The 26,995-nt window shown below is 43.3% G+C and overlaps 1 long non-coding RNA gene across 4 annotated transcripts in view; it reads right to left on the bottom strand.

Moving 5' to 3' along the window:
• The window catches only part of LOC144753476 (uncharacterized), a 485,329-nt gene extending 458,741 nt beyond the window's left edge, over window positions 1-26,588 (bottom strand). For all 4 annotated transcript variants that reach the window (XR_013594380.1, XR_013594378.1, XR_013594381.1 and 1 more), the window contains exon 1: window positions 26,546-26,588. This is a non-coding gene — a long non-coding RNA (uncharacterized LOC144753476). The remainder of the gene's footprint in view (window positions 1-26,545) is intronic.
• Between the last annotated feature and the right edge of the window lie 407 nt (window positions 26,589-26,995).

The following is a 26,995-nucleotide window of genomic DNA, read 5'->3' as shown; positions in this document are numbered from 1 at the left end:
AGGTATGTGGAGCCAATGTTGTTAAAGGCTTTGAATGTGTACACAAGGAACTTCTGAATTGAGAGCCAGTAGAGCTCTTTGAGGGGCTTGGTGATGTGTGTGGGGTAGGAGGATGAGGGTGAGCCTAGCCGATCAGTTTTGCATGACCTGGAGTCTTCTTGTCAGTTGAGAGTGGATTCCATAGTCCAGCTTGTTGGTTATGAGAGCTTGGTTAATGATTCTGCAAGTGTAGGTGGAAAGACCCTTTTTGTGCATCTTGAGTGTAGAAGCAGGAGACAGACTGCATTCACTTGGCCAGTCATGATCTGGTTGACGATTACTAAACTGAGGGTGTGGGTCCACGTTTGACAAGTCACTAGGTTGATTTCCAGAGCAAAGTGTCTTTGCCAAAGATTACCACTTCTGTCTTATTTGTGTTGAGCTTGAGACAGTTGGTTTTCATCCATCTGGCCACTTATATCATGTTTGCAGTGAAATGAGTCCAACTGTTTAGCGTCTTGTTGGAGAGGGAGAGTGCGAACTGGGTGTCGTCAGCATAGGATATAATGTTGATTCCCTGGGCGAGGATGATGCTGGTGAGTGGGGCCATAAATGCTTTGAACGGAGTGGGCCTGAGTGAAGGTCGTTGTGAAACTCCACAGATGAGGTTCATAGTGTCCGGGGTGAAGAGGGCCAAGCTGACCAACTAGGAAGCAAAGGCAGCAAAAGGAGGGACCTTGGATGCCACCTTTGCGCAGTCATTAGATAAGGATGGAGTGGGAGACAGTGTTGAAAGCTGAAGAAAGATCCAGTAGGATAAGGAGCGTGGTGTCACCTCTATCCATGATTATTCAGATGTCGTCCGTGGCAGTAATGAGGGAGGTCTCTGTACTGTGGTTGGGCTTGAATCTGGATTGAGTGTCAAGAAGGTGGTTGTCAGTGAAGTTGATGGCTAGGCATGTTTATCATCTTTTCCATGTCTTTTGCTAGATTGGATAGCAGGGTTATAGGCTGACAGACGCCAGCAACAACCACCTCAAGTGCATCCTGCTCAACACCCGCTCCGTCCACAGGCACGCCGTCGAACTCTGGAACCTCCTCGACACAACAGCGCCGGACGTCGCCTTCCTCACAGAAACCTGGATGAAAGCCTCCTCAGCCCCCGACATCGCCATAGCCATCCCGGATGGCTACAAGATCACCCGGAGAGACCGCGTCAACCAAACCGGAGGAGGCATCGCCATCGTCCACAAAAACACCATCCGCATCACGACCAACTCCGACGACACCCTCACCACTGCCGAGCACCTTCACTTCCAGATACACACCGACCCCAAGACCACCCTCAGAGGAACTCTCATCTACAGACCCCCGGGACTACGAACACAATTCAGCGAAGCCATCGCAGACTTCATCAGCCCGCAAGCCCTCACCTCCCCAGACTACATCCTCCTAGGGGACCTCAACTTCCACCTGGAGACAACAACGACAACAACAACACCACCCTGCTGGACAACCTCGCCAACCTCGGACTCAAGCAACTGGTGAACACCCCCACCCACTACACCGGCCACACGCTTGACCCAGTCTTCTCCTCCAGCAACCACATCTCCTTCAGCCACTCCACCGGACTACACTGGACAGATCACAGCTGCGTCCACTTCATCTTCAGGAGAACCACGACCCACCACCACCCGCAACAGGTTCCCCGAAGATGCTGGAGCAAGATCACCGCCAACCAGCTCACCACCTCCCTGAGCCAGAACCCTCCTACCAACACGACGGACTCCAACGAAGCAGCCAGCAACCTCACACAGTGGCTCACCAACTGCGCCAATGCCCTTGCACCACTGAAGAATCCTCCCAGCAGACCCGGCAGCAAGAAAGCCTTGTGGTTCACCGACGACCTCAAAAACTCCAAGAAAACCAGCCGTACCCTTGAGAAAGCCTGGCGCCACGACCAGTCAACAGAAAACATGACAGCACTCAAGAACGCCATCCGCAAACACCACCAGCTGATCCGCACCACCAAAAGGACAACATTCAGAGAACGACTGAACAACAACACCCACAACAGCAAGGAACTCTTCAGCATCGTTAAAGAGCTCTCCAACCCCAGCGCCAGCAACAACGACATCACACCCTCGCAAGACCTCTGCGACTCACTCGCCTCGTTCTTCCACTGCAAGATCGCGACATACACAACAGCTTTGACGCCCAGACCACTCACCCAACCACCGAACCAGCACCCCCACCTCCACCCTCTGCACCTGGACCTCGGTCAGCACTGAAGACACCACCCACGTGATGAACACCATCCACTCCGGCTCCCCAGCTGACCCCTGTCCACACCACATCTTTAACAAAGCCAACTCCATCATCGCACCCCAACTCCGGAACATCATCAACAGCTCCTTCGCATCCGCCACCTTCCCGGAGGGTTGGAAACATGCGGAGCTCAGCGCCCTCCTGAAGAAACCCACCGCGGACCCCACGGACCTCAAGAACTTCCGCCCCATCTTGCTCCTCCCTTTTCCTGCCAAAGTCGTCGAGAAGACCGTCAACAAGCAACTATCCGCCTTCCTCAAGACAAACGGCTCCCTCGACCCCTCGCAGTTCGGTTTCCGAGCAAACCACAGCACCGAGACCGCCCTCATCGCAGCTACCGACAACATCAGGTCCCTGCTCGTCAACGGGGAAACTGCTGCACTCATCCTCCTTGACCTTTCGGCCGCATTCGACACAGTCTGCCACCGCACCCTAACAACCCACCTCCACCACGCCGGGATACATAGGAAAGCTCTAGAATGGATCATCTCCTTCCTCTCCGACAGAACTCAGAGAGTCCGCCTCCCCCCCTTCTGCTCAGCAGCCACCAAAATCATCTGCGGCGTTCCTCAAGGCTCTTCACTCAGCCCGACCCTCTTCAACGTCTACATGAGCCCCCTCGCAGCCATCACACGCCAACACAACCTACACATCATCTCCTACGCTGACGACACCCAGCTGATCCTCTCCCTCACCAACGACCCCACCACCGCCAGAGCCAACCTCCAGGAAGGAATGAAAGACGTCGCGGAATGGATGAAGCTCAGCCGTCTGAAACTGAACTCAGACAAGACGGAAGTCCTCAACCTCGGACCATCCCCCTCCGCCTGGGACAACTCCTGGTGGCCCCCCACGCTGGGCACCGCCCCCAAGCCCACGGACCACGCACGCAACCTGGCCTTCATCCTAGACTCCTCCCTCACGATGACAAACAAGTCAACGCCGTCTCGTCATCTTGCTTCAACACCCTGCGCATGCTCCTAAAGATCTTCCGGTGGATTCCCACCGAAACCAGAATGACAGTCCCCCAGGCCCTCGTCACCAGCCGACTGGACTACGGGAACGCCCTCTACACTGGAACCACAGCCAAACTACAGAGAAGACTACAGCACATACAGAATGCTTCGGCACGACTCATCCTGGACATCCCCCGCCACAGCCACATCTCTGCCCATCTAGGAGACCTGAACTGGCTCCCCGTCAGCAAGAGGATCACGTTCAGACCCCTCACCCACGCACACAAGTCTCGCCAGGACATGGGCCCCAACTACCTCAACAACCGCCTCACATTCTATACACCCACCCGCCAGCTCCGATCTACCAGCCTCGCCCTCGCCACTTTCCCACGGATCGCAGAACCACCACCGGAGGAAGATCTTTCTCCTACCTGGCGGCCAAGACATGGAACTCCCTCCCCACCCACCTCCGGCTGACCCAGGACCACCTCCCCTTCAGGAAGCAACTCAAGACCTGGCTCTTTGAGCAGTAGCAGCAGCACCCCCCCCCCCCCCCCCCCCCCATCTCTCAGCGCCTTGAGACCCTAGCGGGTGAGTAGCGCACTCTATAAATGTGTTTGATTGATTGACAGTTAGCTAGTGTCTTCAGGCCTGCTGAGTTTCTTGAGGAGGGGGAGTACCCAGATGATTGCAGCTATGTGACTGTCAAGGACTACAGCAAAGAATCTCAGGGCCAAGATGTGATCGAAAAATACTTTAAGAAAAAAGTAAACCGATCTGAAATAAAGAAAAGTAAATTGAAAAAAAGACCTGCAAAGTGAAAGGGGCTTTGTAAAGGATGCATGGTCACTTTTCAATTCCTTATTGCTGTATTTGGTTGTTAAGCTGATTCTAATGAGATGAAAGCTATGCAAAATAATGCTATCATAAAATGTGCTGCATTATGCAGCATATTTGCATTTTTTTTTCTTGACACATAATTTAGCAAACCCTGCTGCATAATTTGGTCCTCCTCTGTGGAATACTTCCAGTGACCCTGACTATACCATACAATCACTGTTTCCACCTGCTGAAATTTGATTTTTAACTTTACTTTTTTACTTTTGATGATTTGGGTGAAAAACATTTAATCCTATTTGTTAAATAATACTTTTTAAAAGTTCTAATAATCACAACAGAAAGGTTCGACATATTTTGTTAAAACTCTCCATTTGGGGCAGAGATCTTCACATTGCAAAGAGTAGGCAAAAGTTCTCTATAGTTTAACAAAGGGAGATCTCCATCCCAGTGGTGGAAACTGCCACCTGGTATATAGTAAGGAGAAAAGTAAAATAAGTTTACTAAAGTTGGAAAAAGTTGGTAAATTATTTATGTAAATTAATTTTATATATTTATTTTTCATGTGGAACTGGAGAAAAAATGCTATAGCATTAATACCTCTTTTTTTAAATAAATCCTTAGTTAATGTACATATAATGAATAGCATTCAATTATTTTTCTCAAGTTTAAATTAAAAACTAAGGAGCATATTCACAAGCCCCTATCGCCACCACAACGCCACTTTCAGCGACGTTGTGATGGCGATACGGGCCTCGCGTTATTCACAAGGCAGTGTTAAGCCACTTAACGTTGCCTTGTGAATAAGGCACCCTTTCACGCTGTATTTAGTATAAAAGGGGAGGGTAATGGGTGTTGCGGTGGGGATTCCACCGCAACAGCCAATGATTTTGAATGCTGCCCCCTATTCACAAGGGCAGCGTAAATAGGAGGTCGCACCAAAATTAAGACCAGGGAAATCCTGGTCTTAAACAGATGAAACAAGGAGAAATGCTTTATTTCTCCTCATTGTTGCGTTTTCCATGTGTGCTGCCTTGTGCCGCACACATGGAAAAAGCAAATTGCCATGGTTTGTGTATGTACAGGAAGGTGTCCCTTCCTGCACATTAACAAAACTTTTTTTTTAAATGCCATTCGGTCACTTTCATGTGTGCTGCATAAGGCAGCACACATGAAAGTGAGAGAATTGCATTTAGGATTGTTTATATGCAGGAAGGGACACCTTCCTACACATAAACAAACCTCCCCTTCACACAGACACCCTTGCACTCTGGTGCAAGGGTGCCTGCATTGGCGCTAAGTTGTTAAACTTAGCGCCATCGCATGGGGAAACGCAAGGCTGCAACATATCCTTGTGAATATGGTGCAGCCTTGCATTTCCGAAGTGGCGGAGCGAGGCGTTAAGCCAAGAAGGCTAATGCCTCTCTCCGCCACTTCCTTTTGAATATCCCCCTAAATTCCCAACTGAAGCAAAAAAATAAAAAAAAATATTATCCCGTAGCAATCATTAAAAGTAATGTATAGAATGAATTACAAGAATTGTAATTATGTGTTGTTAACCTTTATGGTTGGAGTAAAATTAAGAAGCAATACAAATTATTCAAATATTTTATAATTAAATTAAAAAAGAGGCATTATTTTTATGTTAAATTCTAATTACTTTTAACTGTTTTAAATAATTCAATTTGAATTAACATAATTTCCTATGGGGTTTACATTTAAGTCCCTGCCTCCATTATTTTCTATAGGAGGGTGCTGTAATGCCATGGATTGGGCATCTGTGATGTTACACTTACATTTTTATTTTAATAGTAACTCGCTCAGAATTTAGGATCCACTCCTTTTTTATGTGGTGGGGACTTGTAATTATACACTTTTGAGTAACTTTACACTTGTATTTTGTGAATAAACAAAGGTAGTACAGTTATTTTAAAGTGTAAGAGTAATAAAGTTCTACATAAATTACTCACAAGTGCAGCTTGACGCTGTAGAATGTCCTGCTTAGGCTGTATTAATTTACTTACATTCTGCCATAGATATGACATAAATATAATAGTACTTTATAAAATACCACGCAGCGAACAGCAAAATATGGTAGTTAATGTGCAATCGGAGATCACAAAACCTGAATAAAAAAGTTTTCAAAACAAAATGACGTATACATTATGGAAACGATGCATTCAAAGAATCGTATCTGTGCTCATTTATATGCTTATTACTAAAGGATATGTACTACGTGTCATATTAGGACCAACGCAGAACAATAGCCTTGTCCGTAGTACAATTGATGCACCTTAGAACCTCCAAAATGGAAGGATAAGGAATTTAAAGTAATGTGAACATCAAAAAAGTAAAACCTTTGATCACCAGGGCTGGGTTCATAGTTCAAAGCATGTGAAGTACACTGGGATGAGCTACTATAATTTAAGCAATTTTGGTAACCAGTTCAGCAGGTTTTCCTCTTCACAAATAAACAAAATTATATACTGTACGTAATTAAGGAATAAGTGACACAAACACGTAAAGGTGAAGTGAATTAACTAATTTGACACACCCCGAGAGAAGCATTTACTACCCCCTCCCCACCCCCCATCCCCAACGCCCCAAGGCATTCTTTTTAACTATATAGGTCACTGAACTGCAGTCACCGTTCGACTTAAACTATCGAGATTGAATTTGATATTTACAAATTCTTTAATACAAACACATGTCAAAGGGAAACTTGTTTCTGTTTAACTGCTAATTTTGTAAATACGGATTCCATTCACCGATTACTATCGGTTAGGCTGATATCGGGGCAATAAGTGTGAAGAGTGCTTATTTTATCCTTTTGGAATTATTCCAATTGCCATAAACCAGTATCACGCGGTTACAGTGCGTAACGATGCCACGGACGTAGAATGAATCGTATGGTATCTATCAGTCAAAGGTGCTTCGAGTTTATTTCCTTTTCAATGATGCAACGTGTTTCCTGGACTGCTATTGTCTACCCTGAAAGGGTGCAGCAGCAACTCGGTTTAGAACCAGTCGTAGAGTGCCATCTGGTGATGAGGTAAGCAAGCAGCATACGCACAACTGATAACGATGAGTTTATTTTTCAGTCACTTTCACGGATAGACTAATGAATAATGTAAAAGGGCAGGGCCTCTAATAGTCTCTATAGGCCATCGATGCTATTTTGAGACCTTTTCTCTTCATCCGGAATGTTGTGATATTACAAACAAAGGCCTGGATTTCACATGGTGGAATATGGCGCAGTGCTTTCCTTTTAGAACGAGCAACGACACAATTGTTTGTCTTGTATTGATCCCAAAAAGACAGCATCTCTGACTACAGAAGTAATTTTACTCACTTTGTTCTGGAATTTATTTTCTGTGCCTTCGATCTCACTATTTCCCACATCTCTCTATCACACAAACGTGCGCGCGCGCGCAGGCACGCCCCACGACATAGGAAACGACGAAAAGCTAAAGCTATCTAAAATGTTGTATATCCTGGAATACAACTTTTTTAAACAAAACAAATACACACAAAATGCTGCAAAGCACCTTCGGGAATATATATTTGGGAATTAATTCGACGGCCTAGAAAGTGTTTTATCGACATCCGGTAAGTTGATGATTGTTGCTTACGACTGTTTCTAAATCAAACCTATTTCACGTCGATATGTGGAGTAAAGCAATACAAATCAAACGCCTAAATGACACAAGAAAGTAATTTAATCCGTTGCTGCATGTCCGTTCCATTTCTGTTCCACCTTGAGAAAGGAATAGTCTTCTCAATTAAACTCGTTCTGGAAGTATGTTTGTTAAAAATACCTGTCTTCCCCCTCCTCAACTCCTCTACAATACTAACGTTCAAGGTGTTTAGAGCAATTACTTTTTCCACAACGCACAAGGGAACGATTTCAAAAGACAGCTCGGTAATTCGCCGAAAGAAGAAACCACGCGTTTTAAGCACCCACTGTAGGCAGATTAATGCCTCAAAGAGTGAGATTTTAAAGTCACAATTTGTCTGAATAAGACTGCGGATACAATGTGCATGAATTAAATGAGCCCTGCCGGCAGCGAATTTATTGCCTTTTTTCAAGGATACTGATCTGTGGTTGAATGTCTGCTGATTTGCATAATCCTGTAAAGGAAAGGTAATGTATAATAAAACTATATATACATACACACATATATACACATACATACACACTAATATAGTAACAAAAAGTTGGCAGATGTCATGTGTTTGTTTTATACGGTGTAAATGGAGCATCGGGTGAGGTAGCCCTAATGAATCCAAGTTCACTGACTGTGGGCAAAGCCTTTCATTTCTTGCAAGCACCCATATTCATAAGCTGCACTGTAAACGACCGAAAAAATAATAATGAAAAAGTCCTCTAACTGGGTTTCCAATGCACGTACCTCGTTCCAGGTAACATGTAATGATAACGCCTCTTTTACTTTTATGATGTATACTTAGTTTCCCTTTTTCGTATTTAAGTTTCGAACATTATTGCGGTCGATTCAACCCTATTAAAAGGAAATCACCAATGGTTTGATTTTTTTACAGGAATAAGTAACCAAACATAATTTAAAACATATATGGTTGTCTTTTTTGCTACCTCTTCTCGTGTATCAGTTGAAGGAACTCGTTCCAGTACTGACTGATCTTCAAAGACCGGTTATGTTGGAACAATTTTATATTATTCTCGTTGCTAAAATAAAAGGAAGTATACCCTCCCGGTAACATATTTCGTAAAATCAAATGAACACGCTTTTTGGGAACAACAAATACTTTACATTTTTCGAAGTTAAATAAAACGAATAATCACTCCTGTGCAAAACAATTTCGTGCAACAGTCTATGATATCAAAATAATCTTTCAGATAATCGTACATCGTAAATGAAGAGCAGTCTCGTACGTGCAGTAGGCTATCTACTGCAGCAAAAGATAATTAGCATTCATATTCCTATGAACCTGTTTAAAAACAGCCGAAACGATTTAAGATACATTTTCTTGGACTAAAACTAACAGAGTTGCGACATTTTTCATTCAAATTATTTTACCTGCAAGAACAAATGTACGCTAAATCACTGCAGCGAAACGGAAAGGACACTGATTCTTGCCGATGCAACCTTCCCTCTCAAAATTCACCTTAACATACATCAGTGTTTATGCGGGATTAAAGAATCGTTGAGAATAATGTATTTTGTTTCCATTTATCGAGAGCAAAATGGAATTGTACAATAGCATGACTTGGTGGTTTGTTCGCCGAGGAAGAAGCTTTGTAATTAGTAGCACAGTTTTGAGAAACCGAAGAACAGTAAGATACTATTCTTTATTTATCCACCTCATTTTTAACACGAGCAACCCATTGCGAGCATCTGTTTGTGTTACGCAATCAATCCTGTTTTAACATTTAACAACGGTAGGTGATTACGATGCTATTGACTATACTCTGCTACTAAAACAAATGTGACTGACATTAGCCAACCTTGCTAAATATATTCCGTTTACTTTTTTTTTTTTTGTAGAGTTTTATATAGCGCTAACTAGACCCGAACCGAATCGGGTATCAGAGCGCTTTACATAGCACAAGTTACGTGTTTTTTTTTACATGAGGACACACACTTTCATTTTTAGGCACGGGGAGAAGTGATTTGCCCAGAATCACAGGAGGTTTTGGCGTCGTTACCGAGACTCGAACCCGCCCTTTGGACTTCTGCTACACTCCGTTAGGTGGTTTTTAAACCTTAATGTGGACACACGAATACGAAAGTCCATTAAAAGATCAAGTAAAATAAACTTGAACTGCAAACTATGAAACACGTAAATTAGATTTTACATCACATTACTCGAATCATATTTTTTATTCTGTTTGTATTATTTAAACTATTACAATCTAATGGAGCGAAAAACGATATATAAAAAAGAGGGGGGGGGACTGAAACTAGATAAAATAATATGACACATACCAGCCACATAATGTAACCCAGAGAATTAAGGTATAAAACCTCAGCCGAGAACGCTCCTGCCAGAAACAGATTGAGGTTTCAAAGGAAAATTCAATTTGTCTTTTAAATATTCCATAGGCACAGCACATTCCTGTCATTTCACTAACATGGCAAATATTCATTCTCTAAGAATAGAGAACACTAGATATCTCTGTTCCAGGAGTTGCACAATACAGGTAGTGTATTCAACATGTGCCTTTCAGTTGCAATAGAAATATTATCCAATATAAGCTTATATATTATATTTTAAAATGTTATGTCTTCATAGTACTTCATACATATCTAACCAATGTAGCGTACAAACCGCTTGTGCTCATATTCCAAACTTATACATGTCGCATATATGCTGACAAATGTATTATGTTTCAGCAAAATGCCATAACTTTATACCCTTGCCCAGAACTGTTTCCCATTAAGGGCACTAACAGGAACAACAGACACAGTTTCTGTAGAAACTTTTCCCTTCAGGGGAATTCTCCTCTATCCCACAGTAAACGTACAAATTTAGACCACAGAGGGATAAAACCAGTAATTGGTATGGCCCCTTGTATCACTGGAAAAGAGTCATTAAAATATGCCTTGACCAACACGATTTTGTAAACCAAAGAAACTCATTAAAACAACTGGCGTTTGGAGTTTTTCTTTTATAGGAGTTAGGATACCGGATTCCAAATCTACCAATTAAGTGTATGAAGGCATATGTATCTATTTTAAGCCAAGCGAAGTACACACTTCCAGTTTTACCTACATGAACTGCTCTAGAAAAAACATAAAACAAAGCAGGAACAACGACTCGAATAATGTTATGTTAGTATTTTGACATGTAGTAAACATACCAACCATTACTGCCCTGTTTTATCAGGGAGTTCAGAACACATCAAGATTCAAGCACAAGGTGTGATGTGCTAATTCTACACATTACGCCTTTGCACCTCTTCCTGAGACAGTCCTCAGTGTATGAGGATAGACAAAACTGCTTAGTTGGGCCAAGGATACTAACAGAATGACACCAACACTCACTGAGCTGCAACTCAACATATTTTATATGGTTAACGAGCATCAACGAGATACAGATCTGAGGGGTGTACAGCCCAAGTGGACCAACTTATAAATGTGTTCAGAAACGTGTACATTTCTGACATAATGTTTTGTTATGTTAAAAAGATGTATAGAGCGCTCGTATACCTGGAGTAGTCTTGGCGCTAATATCACTCGAACACAACCGAGACAAGACCCATAGTTCTTAAAAAGCTATGTTATCAGCTTTTCCTAAAGGAGGTCAGACAGGGCAAGGCTCTGATATAATGGAGAAGGTTATTCCAGAACTTAGTTGTTCCTGTAATGAAACTTCAACCTCCTGAGTTTGTCCTTCGGAATCTGGGGAACACCATTTTCTTGGCTCCAGAGAAACGCAAGAGTCTACTCGCTTCTTACCCATGAGGTACTGATCTTCGTAATGAACACCTCCGCCTGGGACCAGAGCTGGTGGCCGGATGAACTCGGACCCGCAAAGACCGACCATGCTCGCAACCTCGGTATAATCCTGGACAGCCAACTGACCATGAAATAACAAATCAGCACAGTTGCCTCTTCCTTCTTCCACACCCTCTGCATGCTCTGCAAAATTGTTTTCAAATGGATCCCAGTAAATATTAGAAAGATTGTCACACAAGCCCTCATCACCAGCCACCTTGACTATGGCAACATGCTCTACACTGGTTATCTCCACCTAACTCCTCAGAAGACTACAGCCAATACAGAGCACAGCAGGCAGACACATCCTGGAACTCCCCAAGAGTAACCACATTTCTCCTCACCTCAGAAACCTCCACTGGATCCCTGTCCAGAAAAGATGGCAGTACAAGATGCTCACACACACACCTACAAAGCCCTCCACAAACAAGGACCTTCCTACGTCAACCACCGGCTGATCTTCATCTTCCCTCGAGACACCTGTGCTCCACTTCACTCGCCCTAGTACATGTCCCCTGCATCCATCGCACCCACAGCAGGAGCTGTGAATTCTCCTGCATCACCACCAAAGCCTAGAATGAGCTCCAAATGGCACTCTCCTTGGCAGTCATCAGAAAGCAACTCAAGATCTGGCTTTTCAATGCAGACGCAGAAACCTCAGCACCCAGATACCACTAGGGGTGATTGTGCTGTGCTTTAGAAATGATTGATTGATTGAAACCAATCAAAGACCAGCCTCAGAAACTCCAGCCAGGGTTGTGCACTCTACATTTAGCCCATTAGCCAGTGATAAACCTGGTTAACCAAACAAGGGTCACCAGAGGTAGCTGTTCATGCCCAAAGTTTCTGGATAACTGCCTTAAAACGTTTCTGCTTAGAGGCTTAAATGAATGATTCTTCCCCTTGTGCCCTGGTACAAACTCAACAAAGAGGTAGCCAGACAAACAAAAGGAAGCAGTTGACATACACATATCCTAACTACCCCCCCGATGTAGAGAAAGTGTATAATTCCTAACCATAACCCCCACTGTTGTGGGCGCTGACTGTTTGGGCGACCCCAGGGCTGACCAAACCAGTCAGAAAATTTGGTGATGCAGTGCACGCAACAAAATATGTTTTATTCATTTATATGTTTACTTACCTGTTAAGGTCCGTAATCCATACATTACTACCCCCCACCCTGCCCCTCCCCAAGTCACCGCCAGGCAGTTACTCCCACTACCGGCCGCGGCTGGTAGAGAGGACAATGCAGACCTACGACTCGGGACGGGATGGCATAGGTAAGCTAACTTTTCTTTTTTTTAAATTCAGCGTCCACCTCCACCGACCCTTTGCCCCTCCCCCCCAACCCCCCACCTGCCCCACCTGCAAGTCATACCAATCGCGACTGGTGAAATCATAGCATTCATAACAACACTAATGACATCTCAAATTACATCATTTATGAGAACACAGTCTATAGAGAAGTTTTGAGTTATAGTTAATATAGTATGACGGGTGAGGTGACAACACTGGATAAGGAGGTGAGCAACATAGTAGTTTGAAGGTAGTGCATACATTATAATTTTAAGCTACAACTTTGGAAATCCTAATGTTTTTTTTAGTTTAAGTTGGTTATGTACAGAATGAATAAATACTTTTTCCGAAATATATATGATGCCTAACCTTTATTTTTTTAATTGAATGAAACATTTTTTTTATTTTGAATAAACATTTAAAAAAAATCTTTTAGTTTTCTGTAGTCAAGTGGAGATTCATTAAGTTGAATGTGGTACAGTAGCGTGGAGGAGAGTGTTGTAAAGTGTACTGTTGTAGAGTAAAGAGCAGTAGAGTGGAATGTGGTACAGTGGAGTGGCATAAAGTAGAACAGGGTACAGTGGAGTGGTGTAGAGTGGAATGACATAAAGTGGAGTGTTACATAATCGAGTGCGGTAGAGTGGAGTGGCGTAGAATGGGTGACGTAGAGTGGAGTGGCATACTGTACAAAAGCATTGAGTGGAGTATTGTACAGTGCATTAGCTTTGAGTGGAATAGCATACAGTGGAGTGGCGTACAATGGAGTGGACTGAAGTAAAGTGTAGTGTGGAGAGTTGAGCTGTGTACAGTGGAACAAGGTAGAGGAGTGTAGCATAGAGTGGAGTGGCATAGACTGGAGTGACATAAAATAAAGTGGCATAGAGTAGAGTGGTGTATGGTAGGATACAGGAGCACAGAGTGCAGTAGAATGGTGTGGTGTACTTGGAATACCATATATTACAGTGGCGTATAGTGGAGTGGCATACAATGGAGTTGCATAGAGTGGAATAGCATAGAGTGGAGTGCCACACAGAGGAGCTGTGTACAGTGGAATAGGGTAGAGTGGATTAGCACACAGTTTAATGGTTTAGAGTGCAGTGGCACACACTGGAGTGTGTCAGAGTGGAGAGAAGCACAGTTGAGATTCATACAGGGGAATAGTGTAAAATGGATTGGCGTACAGTGTAGTGAGGGGAGTGGCATAGACTGGAGTATCATACAGTGACACGGCCTACAATGGAATATTGCACAGTGGAGTGGTCTACAATGCAGTGGTGCAGAATGGAGTTTGTAAAATCAAGGCAGGCATCAGGATTTGATGCTCAAAAACATGGCTCTACGTTTGCAAACTAAATACTTGAGCTACAAAGGTGGTGTTCTGATATTGGCCCGTTGTCAGAGTTTAACCTCTGTCCCAAGCCCATGGACCAACTAATTGTGGACTGATGTTTGGTTCTCTCAAAGCTCGCGAATGGTGAGCAAAATTTGTGGGCTGAGGAACTCGTGGACTGATGTTGAATCCACTCTGAGTTCACAAAGTTGGAGCAAAGTCTACAGACTACACTTGTCATTTCGGTGTGTCACGGATCAGCAGGTTCAACTTGAAATGTGCAAACTTTGACATTTGGGTGCTGATTGAAATATGATGAATACATTATTTCTGCATTCTACTGCTTCTCGAAGATTAACCCCTTGCGTGCTTCAGACGCCCCCCGGCCATCTTGCACCACGGTGGGCGTGTGTGGAGGACGGCCAGGGGCCATCCAAATCCCGCCCACTATTTAAATCGCCTGCACAGGGCGAAAATGTGCGCAGCACGCAAGGGGTTAAGCGAGGTCAGATTATATTTTAGCTAGTGCTGTGCTAGTGTGAATTAAACATTAAAGAAATTAAAAATACAACATGTCTGCTGATTCAAACTCAGGTCTGTGGACCTGGTTTCCTCAGCAATGAGGGTGGGACTTCTACAATTTGCGGACCTTAGACCGAGACTGCAGATCTTCTGGCACAATTGGACGCATGCAGAGGTTTTTAGTGATTTAAAGCTGTATATCCCTTCACAAAAACAAAAATATATTCTTGTTTTGTAGCAACAAGGGCCACATCCACCTTTTGGCGAAGAGCAAGATGCCCATCAAGATCCTAGAGAGAACTAGTACAGCATTCCAAAACAGCCTGTGACTGTCGCAGGTGATAAGGAGTTCCTTGGGTTAATATCTGCACCTCATGGAAAAGGAAGAACTCCTTAGCAGTGGAGGTGTTTTTAAGGTAGAAAAATCAACTAAGGACTACTTAGTGTGGGACTTTTTGTCACATCATACCAGAAGGAAAAAAAATGTATTGAGGACAATGTGCAAACTCAACAATCAGAAACTGTGCCTAGGACAGTCAGGTTGGGTGAAGCCCTCCAGCAAACCCTTGATACACATGGCCGAAGGCTGTGCTTACTGATGGTTGCCTGCCTGGAGTAGGTTAAGCAAAGGGGTTGTCAAAGGCTAGGTCATGCAGCCAATCACGGCTGCACGGCTTTGTGCATACGGGGCAGCCAGCTGTGTAGATTCTAATTTGGATGGAGTATATCATCGGAAAATACACATTCACTGAAAATACACAGGTAAATTGAAGTTATTGTTAGACTCTGTTAGAAGACCTTAACGCATATTTAAAGCACCTCCCAAAACACATTTGAAGTTCAGTTATACTTACAAATTAAGACTGAAAAGTCGCTGAAATTCATCGGCTTGACACGTTCATGCTCGGAGGTAAACAAAAACTAGAACTTAATGAAGGTCGTGTAACGTTCACAAATGTAGTTTTGGATCTACTCCTGTTTAGAGCATTGCTTTTTCCTGCACAAGTTCAGAGAAGGAACTTCTTTACATCTGAATTGTTATGATGCCTCCATCCCTAGGTGAGCCTGGAGGGGGTTCCCCAAGGGTAGCAGATGGTGCAGAGAGCAGGCACTAGTGGCAAGGCTCCAAAGTACTGCATGCCGCACGAGTGTCAAACTTGGGTTCTTCTTCTTTGTGGGATCATAGATGCCACTAATGCAGCCACGGCTGATCCATTGGGACTGAGGGGCCACACCCCTCCACCTTTTGCCCCTCACAAACATTGGAGCATATTATCAAGGGCCTTATCGCCGCTTTAGTGGGACTTTTTTCCACTAAAGCGGCAATAATTTAATCGCCCGATTAGCACGCTGTCGCTAACAGCAGTTAGCGACAGTTTGTAGGCGATAGCGAGCGGTTTGGGCCCCGCTTTGCATGTCAGCAATATTTATCGCTAATGACATGCAAAGTGGGCGCACCCAACCTGTTAGCAACTGAAAGCAGTCACTAACATCGCTATCGCCTAATATCAACGCAAGCACAGCGATAAAAAAATTCGAGCTAAGCGCGAATATCACCAAAAACGAACGCCTGCTCAGACCACTTCTTAACCTGTATATCCAATGGGAGTTGGATATTCAGGTTAAGACCCTATTGGCGTTAATGCCTGAATATCGCTTAATTTCCAGCGATATTCATGCATTGAGCGGATATTGCCGGATATTTTATTGCATTTGAGATAAACGTTGCTAATAGCACGTTATCTCTGCGGTAAAATCCGGCGATGCGCGGCGATAAAAAAAATATCGCTAAGCTCTTTCAGGGATAAATATCGCTAGTTATTGGTAATATGCCCCAGTGTCTGTCAGACTGAACAAAGGTCAGCCTGATAGACACTGTTCATTTTCAGGACAGGCAGCCAGGAGCCAGACAGGCGCTAAATGTGCAGGCTCCTGGCTGCCTGAGCTGAACTTTGCTGAGCTGAGGAAGTCACAGCTCCTGTGGGCGTGCCGTCCTCAGCTCAGCAAAGGTCCCTGAGGCCCTCCTCTCAGTGACGAGGGGTAGCGTCACTGATTACCTCACACCTGGGGACTTCAGTTTTAAGCCCTGAAGTGCCCAGGGTCGAGTATCAATCAGTGGCACTTCATCGCAGAGTGGGGTGGGTGGGGTCAGCAGTCTCACTGACCCTATCTCACTCTGTGACGACAGAGGGACTCTTGCCTTCCCTCATTGGCTGACCTTAGGTCATCAGGCAATTATGAAAGGCAGCAGTCCCAACTGGCTGCAGGTAAGTGTGTGTTTTCTGTTAAATGAATGTTTGGTGCATGTATGTATGAATGTTTGGTAAAGAGTGTTGTGAATGGATGCGTTTGTGTGTGCACACGTGTGAATGCATGGAGCTGAGTGTTATGTGTGTGCATGTGTACGTGTCCTGTCTGCCTCATCCCTCCAAAACCTACCGGCTGCCACTGCACAAATGCTAACATATAGTGTCCAATGCAAGATGGTGGTTTCTCCACAGGGAATTACATGAACTCCCTAATTTGAAATGTGGCAACGTGCCTCCCTCTGTGTTCAGTTCTTGTTTTTGGCATACGAAAGGCAGCACTTGAAGTGGGTGTATATGTTGCAATGGATTTCGCTGCCTGATCATACTCATAGACACAGAAGAACAGGAGTATACCCGTTAACCCAGTCGAGACCCAGGTAGAGTGTGCATTAAAAAAACAATGCCTCAACGGGTAATTATTTTGCAGGGCAATTTAAACACAGAGAATTAATTAAAAGGAGAGTTGGAAAAATGGGAGACCCAAAAGAATTCGTAGGAAGACAAAAGGTTCTTATTTGCAGGTAGTTATAACAGCACTACAATACATTGTATGTATAAGTAACCATCAGTGGGTTTGTGCACTGAACGGGCTTGTGACAGTGAATGGCGCAGTGACACAATAATGCACCATTGGATTTTGGGCACCATGACGGGTAGTTTAATATCGCCCGCCAGCCTCAACTGAGTGACTGCCCCTAGCTCTGACCGCCACCTACTCATGGCGGCTCAGCTTTGTGTTCCTTCCTCAACCATACCGCCATTGACCGTGGCATTTTGCTGCTGCGGTGCCTCTTCACCCGCACACAACTGCCTCCATTTATTGATTTCTTTTAAGAGGATTGTTTCTGCCATTAACACCTTGTTTGTTCTCCATCAGCCGATGTCATGCCACATGCTCCTCCGTGCTTAATCAATTTCTGCACCGGCCTGCATTATCATATGACTTCAAGCAGATAGTCATCACTACTCCGTTGCCCTACCTGCTTTATTCTCCTGCCGATATCACTTGAACAGCATGCTCCCCTCCGCTTGGGACACCTTCACCCACCATTCAGCACTATTACAAATTCAAGTAACCTGGTCTTGATGATGACCTGAACTCAGACAGGTCGAAACGCCGTTGACTACCCAGGGTTACCTTTGGCTCCAATGTGGTCATTTTAAATAATTTTAAATGGAATACTTACCTTGTATAAATCTTCTTTTTGTTATTGACCCCAAATTCTGTTATTTTTGCGCAGCTCACGTTGTTCTCTCACCTTATTGTGTCACTGTGCCGTTCACTGTCACATTCAGTGCAAAAACCCACTTATGGTTACTTATACATACAATGTATTGTAGTGCCGTTATAACTACCTGCAAATAAGACCCTTTTTGTTTCCCACACATTCTTTTGGGTCTCCCTTTTTTCCAACTCTCCTTTTGAATAATTATCTGTGTTTAAATTGCCCTGTGAAATAATTACCGGTTGAGACATTGTTTTTTGTATGATCACACTCAAAACCCCTTCCTTTCCTTAAAATTCTGTACCTGATTTTTCACAGCAGATTTGGATCATCGCTTATGAATTTTCCTTTTTCTGTTGGCTAGTGCAGCCTTTGTTCGTTTGTAGTTATTTTTCCTCTCTTAAATCAAGTTCTTTGTCCATCATTTTGGATTGGAATTGGTATTCTGCTTGACTCTTTTCTCCCTCTTGATATCAGGGGAAGTTTGGGGTCTTGCTGATAATCATTAACACAATCTACATCCTCTATCCAGATCTATACAGATTTCCAAAGGAAGTTTTTTTTGTGGCGATTATATCCTTGCTGTGACCCTCTGAAGGAGACACCAGTCACCGTTTGTTTACATTATTCTATGTTGGGTAGCACCATGAATACTGGGAATGAGTTGCCCTTTCTTAAGGTAATTTGGAAAAGAACTCAACATAGCGTCCAGCCCTTAACACACTGTGACACCCACGATTCAGTAGATACAAGAAATGCATCAATTTGCACTGAGAACATTTTGTGCTGAAGTACTTTCATAATCTTCCAATATCTCAGTAGTCTTATAAAGTGACCAACGATTTTCTGAGGATCCTGTTAAGTTACAAGAATTTTTGGATTCGCTCATTTTCCATTTTGTCAATTCAAAGAGGGTTACACGATTAACTGCCTTTCTGCTTCTACTTTGGCTCGACCACTCCCTTGATGGTTAAATCTGATGCCCTCTTGTAATCTTCTGAATCCTTTTTGTCAACCTTTAACTACTTGACTGCTAGATCTTTCACCTCATTGGTGCTAGCCCTTTAAGGGAAGTTTCGAATAGTTTGCTCTTAAACCTTCATGCATTTTTTTCACAAAAGGTATCCACACCAAATTTGCCTCTTTGAAATCCAACATCCTGCAGATTCCAGAGGTACCCAAGGTTCTTAGATTCCCTTAGGGAAGGGAAGAGCTGAGAAATAGCCAAAATATAAGCTACATTTTGATTTGCTGTGCTAGGTTCACCATCTTCCCACCTTTCGAGAACAAGCAGAGTCATATCAAAAACATTTTTAATCACTGTTTTTGCATTTTTGCAAGAGGTAGTACATTTTTCTTAAGCCCTGGGACTTCAACTTCCTTGTGGTGTGGTTTGTGGTGAAAACAGGTGCGAAACCCATGGATGATAGCGGAAAGCCATACATTTCTGAAAAGTACACAAAAGTCTGAATTCTATAAGGGGCCATTTATGTAGAACCCTCAAGGTTTTCTCAATATACCTCACAGTTAACATAGACAAAATAATGAAACTGAGTAGGAAACAATAACCATTGTGACAATATTTGCATCTGCGTCTGCATACTTGCCGTGGGTTCCCTTGACTTTTTCCATATACCTTCTGCATTTTTAACTGTGTGCTGGAATTCGTTTTTGCTGGCTTCCATGCTTTGAGCACTTAGCCGCTGCTGATCAGTTTCAAGGTGCAAGTACTCCCTGTGTAAATTGTAACTATGATTGGTTATCCATGATTGGCATATTTGATTTACTGGTAAATCCCTAGTAAAGTGCACCGATGGTGCCAGGGCCTGTAACTCAAATACTACTAGTGGGCCTGCAGCACTGGTTGTGCCACCCACCCAAGTAGCCTCTTTCAAATGTGACTCAGACCTGTCACTGCAGTGTCTGTGTGCAATTTTAACTGCCATGTCGGCTTGGAAAGTGCACCAACGTGCCAGGCCTAACCCTTTCCTTTTACTATATGTTAGCCACCCCTAAGGTAGGCCCAAGGTACCCCCATGGGCGGGCTGCAGTGTATGTAAAAGGTAGGACATGTAGTGGTGTGTGTTACATGTCTTGATAGTGAAATACTGTGCATTTTGTTTTTCACCATTGCAAGGACTAGCTTTCCCATAGGCTATCATTGGAGCTGCCATGTAATATTTTACGTGTGTAACTTTCAATTGGGAACAGCTACAGATTTAAAGCTTAGGCTCTCTGAACTCTAAAAAAAAAAAAACACTTTTTAGTAAAGGTGGTTTTTAAATTGTGAGTTTGAAAAAGTCACTTTTAAAAAGTGGGCTGTTAGACCTCACATCTTTTGGTGTGTTTTCCCTGTCTTTTTGTTTTCTGACCTCCTGTTTTTAATGGTATGCTGGACTTCGTTTTTGTTGGTTTCGTGTCTTTGCACCTTTTCTCACTGCTATTCAGTGCTAAAGTGCTAGTTCTCCTACGGTAAATGGTGTTATGATTGACGCTCTATGGTTGGCATACTAGATTTACAAATAAGTCGCTAGTAATGTGCACAGATGTGCCCAGGCCCTGTAACTCAAATGCTACTAGTGGGACTGCAGCACTGATTTTGCCACCCACACAAGTAGCCTTTCAAAGGGATCTCAGACTTGCCACTGCAGTGTCTGCGTGCAGTTTTTATTGCCATGATGACCTGGCAAGTACACCCACTTGCCAAGCCCTAACCTTCCCTTTCCTTACATGTAAGACACCACTAAGTTAGGCCCAAGGTACCCCTGTGGGCAAGGGGCAGTGTGAGCGAAGGGCAGGAGTGTGTTACATGTCCTGATAGTGAAATACTGTGCATTTCGTTTTTCACTATTGCAAGGCTATCTGTCTCATAGGTTAATATGGGAGCTGCCTTGCGACAGACACCTTACTAGCACAACTTTCCATTGGGACAAGATAGAGACCCGGAGATTAGCTCTTTCGAACTCATAATTTAAAAATGCATCTAATAGTGAAGATGATTATCATATTGCATGATTGAAAATGCCACTTTTAGAAAGTGGGCTTTTTCTGCTTTAACCATCCTGTGTACCTCTGGCATTTGTGTATTCGCCATCTGGGTTGAGAGTGACAGGAGCTGAGGATGTGCATTCACACTAGACAGACACCAAGGGGAGCAGGGTTGAGATGTGTCATGCTTTTCCTGATTAACTCATAGCCAGGCTGAATAGACCTGGCTGCATTTAGAGTAATGGGAGGAGTTATTGCTTGAACCTTAAGGGACTGTGACTGCTTTCCAAAAAGCTGTCTCCTCCTCTTGCAGTGAACCTGACCGGAGGCAGGCAGAACTGGGTTATGTATGCCAGAAGAACTTTGTTTGTACCAACTTCAAAGGAAAATGTGGTATAAATACTGGGGTCCTGACCCCAGAACTTTGGAACTCTTTAGGATTAAGGAACCATCTAATAAGAATATCTGGAAAAGCAGTGAGGAGAGCCTACCACTTTGCTGTGTGCTTTTGTTGTATTGGCCTGCAGTGGCTGCTTCTGTCTTGGGCAGTGAAAGGACTGGAATTAACTTTCTACAACTTCTATTTCTGATTATCTGCAAGGGCTTGAAGAAGAGCTTGACCCCTGTTCAAGAAGTCTCCGGAACAGCAAAGCCTTCACCTTCTTCTGGGTACCTGCCTCTAGGACTGGGTGCTCCAGTTACCACAGAGGGAAAAAGCAACCCGACACCGTCAATGAAAACGCTGCCAGCTCTGTGACCTGAAAGCATGGCAGAGGGCACCGGCACACTTCGCACCGCATCTCTTGTCTCACCGCTGCCACCGTCTGATGCCACCACCGAGCTGCTGCTTGCACCATGACTTGTGGGCACTGAACTCTGCACCACCATACCTCACCCCACCACCCTGGTATCCCCAGCAACACCCCTCCATGCTGACATCGACCCCGCTGCCTGCACAGTGGTTTGGGGGCACCACTCGTAAGTTACACAATACACCGTCCGGTGCCACACACCAGCCTTGGCCTACCGACATCATCAACTCCAGTTTGTCAGCACATGACAGTGCTTCAATGACTCCGCTGCCTGCACTGTCACCTACCAGCACAGCGACCAGCACTGTACCACTTCGCACCACAGCCCTGGTATCACCAACACCATTGAAAGCAGTCACCGAGCCGCTGCCTGCCCCATACCTGACCAGTGCTTAATTTGTAAAATATTAATTGCAGGTGCTCTAATTTTTTGGGAGGACACACCCACTTCCCCGGCCTTGCCCACTTCATTCTGTGGCCGCACCAACTTCCTTTATCGCTCCACCCACATCCTCAAGCCTCTACACATCAGAGCCACTTCCTCACTTTTAAGTTCCACACAAGACACATAAGCAACTTCGGCCTCTAATCTAAATACCGGCCCAAGTGCCTGGATACCCTCTTGGGTCATTAGTGAGCAATACAAATCAATATAACATAGTATAATATAAAATATCGAAAGCCTGTGACAATAACCTAAAAGTGAACTCAAATTAGAGAATGTGTGTCAATCTCAAAATTCATCTTTAGGAAAGGTAATTTGAGGACTTGATGCAGTTTTACAAACTAAAGAGAAAGGAAGGGATAAAAGAAGGAATATATTACAGAAAGCAGCAACAAATACAGGCAGGAAAGGGAGTACTGCAATGAGGAAATAAGTAAGTAATGGATGAAAGAAGAAGGAAATAAGAAAAGAATGTGAAAGGAAGAAAGGAAGAAAGGAAGGGATAGAGGGAGAAAGGAAGTGAACAATATGCAATGGATGAATCGAAAGAAGAAAGGAAAAGAGGAAGAAAAGCTGATGGAAGGGTTGAGGATAAGAAAGGAAGACATTAAGGAAGGGATGAAGGAAGGAGCAGGAAAAAAAGAAAGGAAGGAACGAATGGAGGAAGAAGAAAGAAATGCACCAAGGGAGGATGGGGGATGAATGAGGGTGTAAGGAAACAAGAATGGAAAGAGGAAAGGCGGCATAGCAGGAGGTGCTGAGGAAGAGAGAAAGGAAAGGAAAAAGATGGGACAAAGGAAAGATAGTAGGTCATGGGAATGGATAAAAGTATGAAAAGTACTGGGTCAAGGTGGGACGGATGGAACAATGACAACGTAATATTGAAAAGAAGGATAAGTTACTTACCGGTAATCCTAGTTCTCTTCCAGGGATGTACTCATCACAGTCATAAACACTGAATTATCTCCGCCGATAAGCGGGAACCTGGAACATATAGCCTAATACATATATATGTGTAAAATATAGAAATAGAGTACAAAGTACTAAAAAATTATACACATATACATGTATAATAAATAATATGTAGCCCTAAACATAACCAATAGGCTAAGCAAGCCACAATTACATGTCTTTCTGTAGTATGAAATTAACTCATAAAATATAGAGTAAGAAAAAGACATGAACATTAGTTACATTCTGCAGAAAACACCTTTTATTTTCATCAAATAAAATAGGTAATAAAAGGCTATAAGCCTATAAGGCTGCATAAACAAATACCATCCCTTTACAGAAAAGGGAACTGGCACCTCTCCTTCAAGGCCTCAGAGAATCTAAACACATTACCTTTAAGGCCTCTAGGAGAACCCAGCTCCCATCATGCCCCACAGGTGACAGTTAGGTCAGTTCTTTTGTACGGTATAAAAACCTGTAGGAACCTGCATAGCAAATGCAACAGTAACTTATCCAACAAATGCTACTGCTCGACCGGGATGGCGGGAGGGTGCTTATGACTTTGATGAGTATACCCCTGGAAGAGAACTAGGATTACCGGTAAGTAACTTATCCTTCTCTTCCAGGGGATACTCATCAATAGTCATAAGTGAAAATGAAGCGTGGTTTAAGGGAAATACATTTTTAAAAAACGTATTGATTTTACTAATAATTGGATATGCACAGAAATAACCGCATCATATTCTCTGACCTTTTGAAAGTATGACATGCACACTATTTCACAAAACCATTAAGAATTCAACTGTGGTTACTCTTTGTTGTAAGTATGAAATGTTTATTAGATACAGTGGACACACTGATTTTGCAGCAAAAAATTTACATCTACACAGTCACCACACTATCTTACAGACGAGAATAAAACATGTACAATGTGAACAAAAACATATTTGTTGAGCATAGATAAGCATACATATTTGTGCACAACTAAACAAATGTGAACAAATAAATACTCAGCTTGGGTAACTCCATACTGTGCACCAAACAACTCTTCTTATTCAGCGACTGCAGCTGGGAATATTTCAAATGGGAGACAATTGTGCCACTGACAGAGTACAAATATGTAAAAAGTCTCAAAAACACTGAACTGCATTTTAAAATGCAAAAGCATAACTGAATAAATTCAGAAGGACAACAATAATTTAGTGAAATGTATTTGTGTGTTCATGTGTTTATATTGGGGTAAACGTTTTATAAATTTAAAAACGACCTTATATGATCAACTGTGACAAAAGTACTGTTTCCAGGTATGAAAATCGATGAATGTAAAGAAGTGCAAGGCTTGTGGGAGTATTTACAGGAACGACTGTGTTACAAGATCTGAGACAGAAATGTTTGTAGTTGAGGCATGAGAGGTTTCAGAGTATGACCAAACACTCTCTCTTCTAAAGCCCTCCAATTTAGAGAAGTTTTTGCTGCTCCTATTTTCATTAACACCAGAATTCACACACCTTTTTCTAATAAACTTTACCTTTCAAGCTTTGGACGAAACTGTTGTTGGTTGAGCGGGGCTTTCTAAAACGGACGTGATATAAAGTGGATGAAGACGGGGCGTGGCCACAGAAGCATTAAGTATGAATCCTTTTTGAAAGGCATTATTTATGTAATTACGTGCGTGGCTTATAACACCTAAAGTACAGTCATGTGCTTCCCACAGCATAGCGCCTGACTAGTGTTTAATTGTCTCTCGATGAGCTTTCTGTCATTGCATCCACACACGTCACACAGTAAGTGAAGCCAGACTTACTAGCTTTGCCCAGCTTGTTAGCTGAATTAGATGTCATTGGCAGTGATATTGTTGGTAAAAATTCGAATTGAAAATGGCTCAATTCTGAAAATGTGTTTTCAACATTACTACGGTGTGGGTAAGGGTAGTGGTCTTCAGAGTATCGTAATCACTTTTGTTCTCCCTTCACACCATTTCCCTCTGTGGCCTTTCTCTGAGACAAGTATGATTTTCTCTCCCCACATCTGTCTGAAATCCTTCAGGTTCATATTTCGCACCTCATCTCTTTTTCATCTTTCATGCTCTCTTTTTTCCCTTCTACACACACTTCCTTGCATCTATTTTACGTCACCATCCCCAGACATTAACTTGTAAGCATTTAATTTTCTTTTACTCCGTCAATATTTCAACAGCTTTGTATCCTTCACACACTTTACTAAACACGCACAATTACAAGTAGCACGTCACCGTTGCTCTGTGCGCTCTGAGGAGGGGCCAAGGATGAGATAAGCAAAGATTGTCAACACTTTTAAGACCCACTGACAGACACTGAAAACCCCGCACTACCTTCAGCCTCAGCTCCACAGCTCTCATTCGTGTCCTTTATGAACACACTCAACCTGAGCTCTCACAGACACCCACAGACGTCTAGTTCACCATATAACCAAAATAAGGCTAATATGCTGGATGATAAGGACTACAAATAAAAAAGCAATTGCCTTATACACTCTTCGCGTAGCTTTGAATTTAGATTTTTGATTTGAAAGATACTGAGTGCGTAAATATTTTACAGCATTAAATAGGACATTTTAAACAGCTACGATAAAGACAAACTCTCAGTTCACTGAATTTACGCATTGTGTGTGGGAAACTTGTTTACAGCCAATGCCGCCATTACTACAAGTTTCATTGGTAAACTGTCATATTAAGCTACTTTCCAACATCACCTTCATTACCTTTCAATTCTGAAAAGAAAAGGAGAAGGAAAAGCAGATAAATATGGTAGGGGCGGCAAACACATACACACATTCGTACCCCACACTTCTTAACTGAAGCAATGCCACTTCTAACATATAATAAAAAACAATTACGTCATTCACTTTTTAAACATTGAGGTTATGGAAGAATGATTATCCGCAGCCTTCATTTGTGTTTTGTTTTTTGAGAATGTATTGACAGTCGATAGCAGGCAATTTGTAGCAGGTACGCAGAAAAACATTACTTCAAATATATCTTTCTTTCTCTTTACAAAAAGGACTCCCAATTGAGTCTCCTCTTCCTCAAAAAGGCAAACTGGGACTTTACCTCACCAACTCTGCTGCCTGCAACCGTCGGTCGTACGATGCCCTTAATCATTTTTAAATGCGTAACGTGCGTCCTCGACTGCGCGCCTTAACAAGTCGCGTGCCCTTCCAGTTCCTGGCGGCGCGCGACCGAAATACCTATCAGTGCCTCATGTGCGCTCTGCTTAGTCCTTTTCCCAGATTATTGGGTGCAACACATTTTATGCAAACTTAAGGTACTGTAACTCGAAAGTTGATTTTGTGGGGGACAGGGAATCAGGGGGCAAGAGCGTTGTTAATCTACTCCCACTGTAACTCAGTGGTTGAACTGCGTGTCACTGAAGTGTGGGTCGGAGCTGGAGACGTGGCTAAAAGGACCAAAATATATTGCAACTATTTCGTTGGTCCTTCTTTTACCTTCAGCTAAATGCATGAATTGTGATAAGCACACACCTTAAATGAAAATTAAGGT

The sequence above is a fragment of the Lissotriton helveticus genome, chromosome 5_1 (genome assembly GCF_964261635.1).
Source record: "Lissotriton helveticus chromosome 5_1, aLisHel1.1, whole genome shotgun sequence".
NCBI lineage: Eukaryota > Metazoa > Chordata > Amphibia > Caudata > Salamandridae > Lissotriton > Lissotriton helveticus.
Note: the sequence above shows the minus strand (reverse complement) of the source record. Positions and strands in the feature narration are given on the sequence as shown.